At 52.0% G+C, this 13,142-nt stretch overlaps 1 long non-coding RNA gene across 1 annotated transcript; it reads left to right on the top strand.

The window, feature by feature from the left end:
* Positions 1-4,461: 4,461 nt before the first annotated feature.
* On the top strand, positions 4,462-8,020 carry LOC132248612 (uncharacterized). Its single transcript, XR_009459906.1, has 3 exons — positions 4,462-4,651; positions 5,065-5,343; positions 7,570-8,020. It is a non-coding gene; the product is annotated as an uncharacterized LOC132248612 (long non-coding RNA).
* Positions 8,021-13,142: the final 5,122 nt, after the last annotated feature.

The raw sequence follows: 13,142 nt of genomic DNA, 5'->3' as shown, positions 1-13,142 counted from the left end.
AATGCTGGGGTGGATGGAGTATCTCACAGGAACGTGGGGGTGCCCCCCACATGCTCAGCGGCGAACCCAGAAGTGGACTGGAAGTACTTCTGGTCTACTTCTGGGTCCACAGGGGAGTGCACTGGGAGCTCCCCCAACACTTCCCAGCTCCACTATCAGCCACGGGGGGACCCCAGGTGCCTCCCCCCAGACCCAAGAGGTACCAGTTGCCGAGCCAGGGGGCTCACAGGAGCCCCCCAGCATGCTCTCTGGTGGACCCAGAAGTGGACAGGAAATGCTTCTGGTCCACTTCTGGGTCTGCTGGGGAGCCCCCCATGCTTCTGTGGGATACTCCATGTGTCCCAGCGTCACAGCATTCACGAGCTGCCTGCTACCTAGAGTTATGTAGAAAAAACTTTTAAAGTTGTGCGAATCGCTGAATCTTTCCAAATCTCTCCAAATCAATTCAGAGGGTTCCAATTCAATTCAGAGAGATTAAACAGTCCTCTGATTCAATTCAGATTCAGAGATTTAGCCACCGATTTGGGATGAATCTCCACCACATCAAATCAGGGACCGAAGCTTCACACAGCCCTGGTATCTTAGTTACACACCAAAGCCTTATACATAAAATGCTCCTTTAGGGGAAGTAGCAGAGGTTCATAAGTGGTGGAGATTATCAAACAGTTCAACTGCTTAGTGAAATGCCCCTATTCACACACATTAGCTGAGCTTTGAAATGCTGAATGTTTTTCTGACTAATAGACTTAAGAAACATAAAAGAGTTGGTGGTCTCATCAAAGACCTGCATTCCCAGGTATTGAGGCTGGTTTAGAATTTGAATCCATTAGAAAAATGGAGATGGCAGTTGTTATCGAGACGATACTCTTAAGTTGTCACTTTTGGATATGCAGTGGAACTACTGGCCTATGACCCACTGTGTGCTGCCTCCTTGTAACGTAATGACATTACCAAGCTTAAGGTGCAATAACATTAGAAATGTGGGGATAAGAACATTCCATAGTTGATAGGAAAATTCAACTTTCCTTCCTTAATATGCTTAACTGTAGAACAAAATATAGGTCCCAATTTTTTCACTGTTTCACAATCTAACAAACATTAGTTACCCACACATTGGTTAAATGTATAAACCACTTAAGTGCATAGGAACTCTTTGGTTAAATCCTCTACTTCGAACAAATAACTCCATGAATGGTGAAATTACCTGGGAGGCATCAATTTTAAAGCTCCCAAAATAGGACTGAACTGATTAGGTCCTGTCAACTTCAAGACTACTAGTAGAAGCACCAGGCACTCTTAAAAAAAAAAAAAAAAAAAAGGCCAGGAGTTTAATAAGGTGTAAAAAGCTAAGGGCAGAGTTTCTGTCATTAATTAGTAAGGCTGTGTAAAATTTCGATGAGTGTTTTTTTTTTAAGCTGTTTTGATGTGTTTTGACCTCAAAACAGCAAAATCAAAATGAAACAAAAAGCTTCAAAACAGCTTTGAAATCAAAAGAGAGCACTCAAAATGTTTTTGAAACATTTTGAGTTTTGAAGCAGCCCAGTGGCGGGAGGTGGGGGAGAGCCACAGCTGCACTCTACCTCTTGCCACTGGGATGAGCTACGTGGGGCTGGTGGAGCTGCTCGGAGTAGAGCCCTGGCTCTCCCCTGCCTCCTGCCACCAGGCTGTACTCCAAGCAGCTCCGCCAGCCCCATGGAGCTGAACCTGGCCGCAAGAGGTGGGGCAGAGCCACTGGCCATGACTGAATTCCAAGCAGCTTTATGACTGGCTCTCCTGCCACCTCCCACCACCAAGCTAAGCTCCGTGGGGCTGGTGGAGCTGCTCAGGGAACAACCCTGGCTCTCCCCCATCTCCCATTGCTGGGCTGCACTCTGAGCAGCTCCGCCAGCCCCATGGAGCTCAGCCCAGTGGTGGGAAGTGGGGGAGAGCCACTGGCCAGAGCTGCACTCCAAGCGGCTCTGCCACTGGCTCTCCCACTGCCTCGTGCCACTGGGCTGAGCTCCACGGGGCTGGCAGAGCCACTCAGAGTGCAACCTGGTTATGGGAGGTGGGGAGAGCCACCGCTACACTCTGAGCGGCTTCATCAGCCCCATGGAGCTCAACCTACCCTCCCAGCACTGCCAGACTCCTCCTGGGGGTGCAGGCCCCCAGATCTGCATGCAGGATGACAGGAGGCTGCTGCTGCTGCTTAGGGCCAGCAGCAACACTAGCCTTCCCGGCACTGGGTGCAGCCTGCACCCAGTGTCGGTCCCAGGCAACAGCGGCAGCAGCAACTTCCTATCATCCCAAGTGCAGATCTGGGGGCCCGCACCCCCAGGAGGGATCCATTAGAGCCCCATAGCCTCCCAGGGGTGTGGGCCCCCAGATCTGAGCGCACGATGACAGGAAGCTGCTGCTGCTGGCAAGTCACGCGAGTTTTGCTTGTCAGCACCTTGAGGTGCAGGTTTCCAGAATCTCCCTACACCTATTTCCTTGATACTTAGCAGGCTTCATGCCCTCAAAAGTAGTTACCATCCCTGCAATTTTCATCCAAATCCGGCTTGAAATTACAAAAAGTTATAGGCATTTTCATGATTCCCCATTATAGCCTATGGGTGAAACGTCGAAATGTGTCGATATAGTGAAACATTTTCAACAAAATGAAATGGAACAGTGCTTTGAAATTAAATGAAATGATGAAACAAAACACTGTCCCTTTGAAATGGTGAAACAGAAGTCAAAATGAAACAGTGCAGTTTCGCACAGCCCTATTATTTAGCATTACTTACACTAAGTGTAGGCAAGTGCACAGCCTGCGTAAGTACCTTTTTTTCAGCTCCAGAGTACTGAAATATTGTATATTTGGAGCACTCTGAATATCTCTTAACCCCAGATCTACCTGCTACACTTGGTTACAAAGAAAGACAGTTATTTCCTGCACATACCCTCAGGGTGCCAATCATTACCCATCACAGAAAGAAAGGACAGTGAGCTATTACTGAATGGAGCTTGTGATGTGGGATGCTTAGCAACAACCCTGCAGTGGACTGACATAAGCCCAATGGTATCTTCAGGACACAGATCCACAGTACTGTCACACTGCCTTAATCCAAAACTGTATCCGGAGATGGTGCACCATCTTGGGCGGGGGGGGGGTCTTAGTTAAACAGGAAGGTAAACCCATCAAATTGCAGGTAACAAACATTCAGGACAGGAAACTTGACAAAGGACCAGATCAAATTAAAACCAGCATTTCACAATGTTACATCTCTTTCAGGTTGCTATTTAATAGGCACTAATGTTATAGATGATCAAGGCAAACATAAGAGGCACTGGACAAGGACTGAGGCCATTCCCAACCCATCTCCAAACTCCCTGTAGGACCTTTTCTACCCTTTAACTCAGTTCCGTGCCTGTAAAAGGGGGAGATAATGATCCTGTCAGAAGCTTAGATACTAATGAGGAGGGCCATGTAATTAAATAGAAAAGGTAAAAGCATATATGTAAGAAGATGTAAAACAGCCACTGAGAAGGTAATGAAAGGTTTAGCATATTGGGAGGTTGCTAATTATACCAAAACCTTTTTCTGTAGCCAAGTGTATAATCCCAAAGAAGGAAAACATCACCCACAGCATGAAGAGCACAGAACTGGTTTCCTCCATTCCTACTGCAGAATACAAGATCTAGTCACTCTTACCTTTAGGAAAGCTTCTCTAGAGCTGTTCCAGGACTCCTCTGGATCCAAGGACAACAAGCTAAACCACACTATGTTAAAAACCAACCAACTCTGAGCACGCTGGTAATTTATAACTTTGCAAAGCACCACCTTGTGGCAAGAATTGGGTATTGCAGAAATAGAATTAGAGTTGCATCTTCCAAATTCTAATACGATTGTTGGTGGCTGTAGTTTTAGTTTGTTCGTTGTCTTTCTTGAGGGGACGTGGCTGGTGTTGCTAGCCTTAAATTCTGCAGAAGGAGGCCATAAAGGTTATTGCATTGCTATTTTTTACACTTTCTGCAAAAGGGACTGAGTTAGAAAAATGGGTTTAGTGGCTAAAACCAAAAGCACATAGGGAAAGAGAAAAAAAAAAATGGGGGCAGCCCAGCCTAGAAAACTAGAAAAAGCTTGTAGTCTGAAGTGAAAATAAAATGGAACCCCAGGCCCCTTGATCTGATTTTCAGAGCTTCTCATGGCCAATTTCAACCAGAGGTCAGTACCAGCTAGGACTCTTGTAGGGTTCATCCACACATGCAGGCATGTGCACTTGCAGCAGCTAAAATACAAGCAGCACAAATTTAAGCTAGGGCTTTTTGCCTCAGAGCATGTGCCCAGACAAGCACTTTGGTGTGGGGCAAATTGTACCACTTGGGGCAAAATAACCCTACCTGACTTCTCCTGGATCTGCAGCCAGGGGGAGCTAGAGGCTGAGGCCAACACCTATGTTGGCCCCAGCAGTATAAAAAGCTGCACTGGCAAATAGCTCAGGGCCACTCACTCTCAGGAGCTTCTAGGGGACGAGCCTCTGGAAGGAATTTGGCCATGTCCCTTCCTCTTCCAGGCAGTAGCAGCTGCTGCTAGCTTGGTCTCAGGAGCTTCTGGGGACAAGATGGCCAGACCCCTTGCTGCCTCTGGTTATTGCTAGTTGGTGGCCTAGTCTCAGAGCTTTCAGGGGTAAGTTGGCTACACCCCTTCCTGCCTTGGGTTGCTGCTGCTGCCTCCCATGCTGGGGGGAGGGTTCTCTGCTGGATGATGCATACCACTGCCCCCTGGGGGGGCCCACACCCTAGTAATATGCCCCAGCTTCTCCACTCCTGTTCTGACTTGCTGCCCAGCCCACTGCCAAGGTACGGTCAGGGGACAGCTTGGAGAGAGAGCCTGCACTACCTGTGGGCCCCTCCCCCCCACCATCACTGCCAAAGCCTAAAGGTGTCTTGCCTGCCCCAGCTGCTTTAGCAGGCCAGCCCCCACCTTCACCTTCACTTTGACCTGAAGCACACCCCGAGTACCTGAACTGGATGGTTGCTACCACTTCTGCTGTTGCTGCTGCTACTAATGTTGTCTGTTTTGCTGCTGCCCCCTCTCAGGAGAGAAGGAGATTCCCTGCTGTACCACCTTGCACCATTCAATGCCACACCTGTACTGGATTAGTCCCTAATTCACTGATTGCTCCTGCCCTCCTTCACAGCTGCTTCACTGCATCTGATCCTACTTTGTTTTCCTGCCTATTGCTCTGCTGCTGAGTGCCTGGCTGGAGGCCTGAGAGGCCCTTGGACTGATCTTCAACAAACAAAACCCCTCCACCACTCCAGCCATCTTTTACATCTGCCTCAGCAGCCTTCCCTGTGTGTTCTTGCCCTTGTGTGGTAAGTCCTATGGTCCATTCCCCCTACCCTGGTGTTTGTGTGGCTGAGTAAGCCAGCTCAAGTCTCCCTAGCCCTTGTGTGTATGTATTCCCCCTCTTCCACATTCCCCAAGCATAACCTTCCCAGGTTTCTTTTGTTTTTCTCCTGTGGGGCTGTAGCTCAGTGAGCTTCAGCCCCCTGCCCCTATTGGGTTCACCAGCCCAACTGTATATCTTGGTTTTCTTTACTGTTTTCCCCTCCCTCAGCTGAAACAATGGCAGGGCAGGAAACTTCTGGGGAGCAGGTACCCTACAGAGCTTCCTGCAGCCCCCACTATAAAGGCAGATTCTAGCCAAGCCCCCAGAGGGATGCATGCCCTTGAAGCCTCCACCCCACAGGCAGAGCCAAACCAACATCCTCTGGGGCTAGAGAAGCCTGCAACCTCCACTGCAAGGGCAGGAGGGACTCCAGCAGGGAGCCAACAGAGCCAGGGGGTCTCCTGTGGTCAGGCCCCCTGTGGAGGGTTTTCCAAGCCTGGTGCCCTGCCATCAGGGGCCAAGGGCAGTGGGAAGGGCTCCTTTTCAGCCTCCTCCACAGCTAGGGGTGGGAAGGGAAGGGCCCCACCCCCAAGCCTGAATGACTGGCACTTGAGGGGACCAGATGTGCTGCACCAGCCAGCACACCCACTCAGCCTATCCCTGGACCTAACCCTGGCCCCACCAGTGCAGCGCCACAGCTATGCACAGGTGGATGTGGGGTGGCCCAAAACCGTGGCTCCTGGACCCTCCACCCTCTGCCCTTCCAGCTCAGGTGGTGGGGCTCCCTTTCCAGCACTAACCTGCAGGCACAGGGTGAAGTGCCAACTACCTAAGCGGGAGAAGTTGCACATTTGAGACCTGTGTAAAGGCCCTGGCTAGGGTAGTGGGGAGCCCCCAAGATTGTGGTGGCCTCTTGCTTTCATGGCAAGGGGGGGTCTTTTCTCTTGCCTTGGAGGCCATCACACAAAAGGCAGTGTAGAGGAGGCTCATGGTAGACAACAACTACATCCCCCTCAAGCCCCTAGGAAAACTAGAGACCAGAGTGGTCCTCAGTTCCATCCCTCCCTATATCCCTAATTGGGCCCTGCTCCCCCTAGCTCCAAACCCTGGAGAGAGTTATCTCCCCAATGGTGGCCCTCTCACTGAGGGGCCAAGACCCTGACCTCTGCCATGTGCACTCTTTCCATCATCAGATTGTGATCCACCTGGTGGTGGGAGCGTGGCTGGAGGCTGGGGGGTGCCTTGCGGTTCCTTTTCAGGGGGCCCTGGTGAGGGTTTTCTATACACTGGGGGACCTGTGATGCTTCCAGTGCTGTACCCTGAGGCACTTGCATCATGAGTGCCCCATGGGCCAGGAGGAGAGGGTATCCATGGGTCCCACTGGTGAGAGGGGTGCCCCTGCCACCCCTCAGGCCCCCCAGTACTCCAGCCATATCATGCATTCCCCCCCACCCCTGTGAGCTTAGGAGGAAACTGCCCCCAAACCAAGATTAGCAGGGAGGGCAGCAGCAACCAAGGGGAGACAGGGAGCAGCCCCCCCCCCCCCTCACCTTGTCCTACTGAAGCAGTGGGTGCAGGTACCCTCTGGGTGCAAAGCCAAAACAAAAGCCCAGGCACAGCTGAAGCCCTCTGACATGGAGGACTCCTGTCCCGCTCCCAAGACCACCACACAGAGGGGAAGAAGCAGACCTGAGCAGGAGTCCATGGAGGAGGCCCCTTACTCCACTGGCCAGGGCCTATGGGATGGCCAGAACCAAAGGGGTTAATGAGCAACTTATAGCAAAAAAACAAAACAAAACTGCTTTTTTGAAAGTATCCGGTAAAGGCATATAATAAATAGTGGCTAGGACAAAGTTTGTAAAACTGTTTCCTGCTGACGTATCCTGTCTGTCAGAAGCATAACCGTAATCTTGTATTTAACTATTTGTACCAATCATAAGACTAACATGAGTCTCAAGAAGTGGAACTAGAAAACAAAACTGCAAACTTTACTGACCTTTAAGCAAAAATTATTAAATCAGCTAAACTGACAAACCTAACCACAAGGTACAACTAACACATTTCAAAAAATTCCAAGTGGGTTGAACTTAGGCAGGGAAAAATGCTCATCTCAGACCCCAAAGTGATGTGGTGCAATTTGCTTATTAAGTAAACCCAAGTTTAGGCAGTAACCTATTACAATAATTTCTAACACCTTTTAACCCCATAGGGTAACGGCTGTAGAGTAAGGTTGTGAGTGGCTCTAAAGCCAACAGATTAGCATAGGACAGGATATAAAGGAACACGCATGTCAGGTGACCAGTAGGAAGGACAGAACAGAATGGTCATTGCTGTTCCAAGCCCGGACTCCAGACTCCCAGTGTGAGCAAGGACCAGATCCTGACTGAAGGACGCTCCCTCCGACAGCATGGATTGGGGACGCCTGACTTCGCTGGATCAACTTGATGTGTACCTGGTACTGAGGGACTATCAATAAGTTGCCAACCAAGTGGGAACTCTGTCACTTTGTCTGTTTTTATTATCACTGCCAATTTTTAACTTTTTATTGTTATATTGTCTGTTTATTAGCTTTACACTTATAACAGTTAATAAAAAGGTTAACTATATTTTGCTGCTTAAACATTTTTGTTGCCATTTTGCTGCTATAAGTAAAATTTATCTTTACTGTTATAAGTGAAACTTGCCTTTGCTTCACTCCTAACTCCACCTCCTCAATCCTGAACCAAACAGCCCAGTGGCTGATACAGTTGCAGCACCCAGTCAGCCTGCAACTAAATTGATACTCACAGTGCCCAGCTGGCCTGTGACAGGCGTATCTCCTGAGACCATGGGTGCTGAGGCCAACCCAATGAAAGTTCTATCAGTGGAGCCCTCCCCCTCTGACAATCTAGGGGAGATGGGGGTCCTGGAGCTCACCCCAGTGAGTTATGAGGGAGGAAGTCCCCTTTCCCAGGACCCCAAGACAAGCACTGATGCCACTCCAGTGCCTGATGGGTCTCCTCCTTCCCTCTCCCAGTCAAACCCCACTACTAGCCCACCCAATGGTCCTATGCCAGAGAGGTTTGGGGTGTAGTCCCCACACCAACAGTCCAAACTTGTTGGGGACCCCATGAAGATACCCCATGATTCCAGCTCTGCCCTCCAGTCTTGTGAGGGAACCCCACCCTTACCCCTGCCCCCATCCCAAGAGGCTGCAGAGCTCTCCCAGTCCCAGCCAGATGGTTCAGATGGTATCTAAGGAGCTTGCTGAACACCAGAGCAAGGAGGAGGACACCCCAGAACTAGCAGGCTCCATGCAGCCTGTGGACCTCTCGGTCCTGGCAGTCCCCAGGGGTGAGCTACTTGCATTTCTTGACTGCAACTACACCCAGCAGTCCACCAGCAAGGTACAGCTTGCTTTGGACTGCTGGGGAGATTTTGACAGCATCCTAACCACTGCAAGAGCACTGGTGGGGGAAGGCAAGGGGCCCAAAAACTGCAACACCTGGATCTATAGGTGGGCCCACACTTTTGTACGTGCCCTCCATACTTATGGGAGGGAACTGTGCAAAGCGGTGGGCTGCACACCGGGTGTTGAGATATGCGAGGCCCCTGCTGAACCATCTACCCCAGCCCCCAACACTCTTCTAGCATCCAGCCAACCCCTTCCAGTGATCACCACCTTTTCTGGGCCCAGACTATGCGCGGGCCTGGGTGTCCGGGGTCAGCCTATTGGCACTTCAGTGTCAGCCTGCTGGAGGATGTGGGCTTCAGGGAGGCCTCCTTGGAGTTCTGGTTGGCCTGGCAGGAGCAATGGGCAGCTTTTCCCCTCAGCTTGGAGATGGTGGGACATGGGGAAGGTGCACATCTGGGTTTTTTGCCACGGCTACAGTCGGGGAGGTGGGGGGGGCACACCTGACTAAGGGAGGCAGTCCAGGAGAAGCTTGAGTGGGAAGTGCTAGAGCTAGAGGCACCTGGCCACTGACCAAATCAGCCCATCCCTCTGCAGAGTGTCAGGAGAAGCAAAGAGAGCTTCATGCTCTGGACAACCACCATACCTGCAGTGCATTTTGTCCACTCACATGTCCAGTTCCTTCAGGAGATGGACCATGGCTCCCACTTCTTCTATGCTCTGCAGAGGAAGCAGGGGGGCCAAGAAGTTCATCACCTGCCTTCTGGCAGGTAACAGCACCCCTCTCATGGATCCAGATGAGATGCATGAGCCTTCTACAAAGAAATCTTCTCCCTGGCTCTGACCAATGCTGAAACCTGTCAGACCCAGTGGGAGGGACTCCCACAGGTCAGTGTGAGCAACTGGGACTGGCTGGAGGCTCCTCTCACTCTGGCCAAGTTTCTGGCCGCACTCCACCTGATGCCCAGCGTCTTGTTGCCAGGCATCGGCAGGCTAACCATGGAGTTCTACAGGGCCTTCTGGGACATCCTCAGCCTGGACTTTACTGTGGTCTGGACTGAATCCAAGGGAAGCTGGGAACTCCCCCTGTCATGCTGGAGGGCCATGGTGACCCTCCTGCTGAAGGGGGATCCCTATGACCCGAGGAACTGGCATCCCGTGTTCCTCCTCTGCACGAACTACAAGGTAGCAGCAAAAGCCATCTCACTGTGGCTGCTGTCTGTATGGACAGACCTGATCCATCCTGATCAGATGTACACAGTGCCTGAACATTCCATCTTTAACACCCTTTACCTGGTATGGGACTTCCTGGAGCTAGCACACTGGGAGGGCTCATCTTTTGCACTCCTGTCCCTAGACCAGGAGAAGGTGTTTAACAGAGTGGATCATTGGACCTGAGGTCCTGGCAGGGCTCCAGAGATAGGCATTGGAATTTTTCTGGCCAGGATGGCCCTGGACAGCTGCAGAGGTCCTGAGCCTCCCCTTCCAGCCAGGGGCCCCTTGCAGGTGGCCAGGGCCTGGTTTGCCTCTGCAGCCAGGTCCTAATGTTCTGCCTTCAGGCCCTGCAGTAACTGCAGGCCACCTGGGGTGCACTTTTCTCTTCCACTTCTGGGGGCTCTGGTATGACTGGCAGCTCCTCAGCCTGCAGGACATCTCCCTGCAGGACCTGTGAGGACTGTCAGAGTTCTACCAGGACCTCCTCTGGGCCTAGAGGCTGGTCTCTGCTTCCAGGTCCCCTGCAACACTTACCCAGGACACCAACCTGCTTATCAAGCCCCCGCACTAGAACCACCCACTGGACATGCTGACAGCAGAGGCACCCCAGTTGTGACAGAGTTTGATCCTGGCTGGGGTCAACCATATTGGAGACCTCCTGGGCTACAATAGACAGGAGTGGGTGGACCCCACTGCACTGGCCCAACACATGGGTCTACCCACAACATGTGCAACCTGCCGTCTGGTCCAGGAGGTGAAATCTGCCCTACCTCCCTTGTCAACCAGGTCCTATGTGGTGGCATTCCCCCGCCCTCCACCCCTGTGTCCTCCAGCCCACCGAAGTTTGTCATGGGGTCAGCACCTTGCCTGGCCTTGCAGTGCTCCCTGCTCTAGCAGCAAAGCTGGCTGGAGGACACAAGACCAGTCTGCTTTTCCACCATCCAGCACCACCACCTCTACATGCTTGTGTGCTGCACAATCCATCATGCTGCCCTCACATCCCACCCAGACACCAAGTAGCGGGACCTGCTTAGCGAGGGCATAGCTGGGGCACTCCAGTGGCTGAGTCTGTACTCCACCCTCATCCCACAAGCCACTGGGGACCTGAGCTGATGGCTGCTCCATGGAATTGTCACCATGGACATGTGGCAAGCTTCCCTGCTTGCCTGCCCTTTCTGCAGGCATAGGAAGACCCTGGAGCACATGGCCTTCGAGTGAACCAGGCTTCAGCCTCTCCACCTCCAGAACTTCCTCCTGAGGTTCTGGTTGAACTTCAGCCCCCACCTTTTTATTTTTGGGCACCCCACCCATGGCCCCACCAAGTCCTGGGATCTCCTGGTCAGCCTCCTCCTGGCCCTGTCCAAGTGGGTCCTGTACTTGACCAAAAAGGAAGCTCTGGCTGGGAAGGTGCCCAGGGACTGCAGGGCTGCTTTCATCTCATTTGTTCATGCACATTTCCAGACAAAGCACCAGTGGATGGCATCCACTGGCTCCTTGCCTTTGAGAACTGGTGTGCAGCCCAGGGAGCTATGCTCAGTGTCCCCTTCCAGGGAACTTCTTTTCACATTTTGAACCTTTGACCCACACATCACTCCTATCCTGTTTTTTCCTTAGTTGTCCCACAAAAAAGTTATATCTTGCAACCTTTGGCCCCACACAGTGGAGGCTATTAGTTAACTAGGTGGTCCTTAAGGACCACAATATTTGGAAAATGCAAATAGACAGGAGCTGTTGGGCCCAGCCAGTTGGCACCTGGGGATACTACCCCTTGTGCCATCTGGACTTCTGAAGCAGCCCTAAGAGTTCCCTGCACCCTCTACCCACTGCAGCAAGCTGGCAGTGGGGGCTGCTGCCTGGCTATGACCTACTGCCACCTGCAACAGCATGTGGCCCCAAGCCTGCACACCTGCCAGACCCAGATGCAGACTGCATGGCCATTAGAGGCATCTGCACCTCTGGGTCAACTGTCATTGGGCTGTGGCAGCACAGTTGGCCTCAGTACAGCACTACTGCCATGTGTGCCACCACTGGCCATCTGGGCAGCTATTGCCCAGAAGATGTTCTCAGTGTAGTGGTCTACTTTGAACTGTCAAAGTATGTCCTCCTAGCCCCAAGTGGGACCTCTCTCAGCCACCTCCAGCTGGGTCCCAGGTGCCATCTCTGAGTAAGCTTCTCTGCCTGGATCCTGCCACTTGCCTCACTAGCAGGAGGTTCTGCTGTGTTCCCTATTTAATTCTGGTGTTCCCTATTTAAAAACTGCAAAATCCTTGATAAAAATATCCCAAAGTCACTCTTTAAAATACCCCAAAATCCATGTTCTTCCACAAGTAAAACAAAAGGCCACTAGACTCTGTCTCCATCTCTGTCTCTAGTTTTATAGAGAGAGAGCTCAAATCAGTTTGGCAATGTTTTATTGATTATGCTTACAATTTTAAAGCAATTTGGAAGCCTATGAGTGCCTCCATCATCATAATAAAATAAATTCTAAATATGTATACAGTTTGGCATTGACTTTTGGCTTTCTTGTCATAGAAAAGTCAGAGCTGTACCCCCTTCACTCACCAGGATGTGCAGTGCTGAGCACCACTGATATGCCAGTGCCCTGTCCCCCACCCCAGTCCCCTCATTCCTGACCCAGAGGGCCACATATGTGGGTGAGGGTTTTGTGGGGGTGGCTTGGGGGATGTGGGGAGCTGCTCATGAAGAGTGGGTCCCCTGCCCCCCACACAGCTCACAGACTGCCCCCCCAACAGGAGCTACAGCCCCCCCGCCCCCCCAATAGGGGCTACATCCCATCAGCAGGAGCCCACAGCTCCCAAACAAGAGCCAGAGTCCCCCAACATGGGCCACATGCCCCCTGCCCAGCCCCCACTCACTCCCCCAGATCCCCAACCATTCCCCTGCTTGCTCCCCTGCTTGCCCCTGACCTGACCCCAGCCCCCCAATCATTTGCCCTCCTGGTCCCAGCACCCAATCACTGCCCCACCCAGCGCCAGTGTCCCCACACTCACAGGCTGTAGCAGCAGCAGCCATCAGGGCTGCTGGGGCCTCATGGCACATCCCCCCCTTGTAGCGTGGGACAGTGAGGGATAACAGGGATAGGCCCCAGCTGACTGGCAATCATGATGCTGCTGCTGTATTGTGGGCATGCAGCCTGGCTCTGCCAGGGGGAATGA

This window comes from Alligator mississippiensis, chromosome 2, assembly GCF_030867095.1.
Source record: "Alligator mississippiensis isolate rAllMis1 chromosome 2, rAllMis1, whole genome shotgun sequence".
Taxonomy (NCBI): domain Eukaryota; kingdom Metazoa; phylum Chordata; order Crocodylia; family Alligatoridae; genus Alligator; species Alligator mississippiensis.
This window is presented reverse-complemented; position numbering and strand designations above follow the sequence as displayed.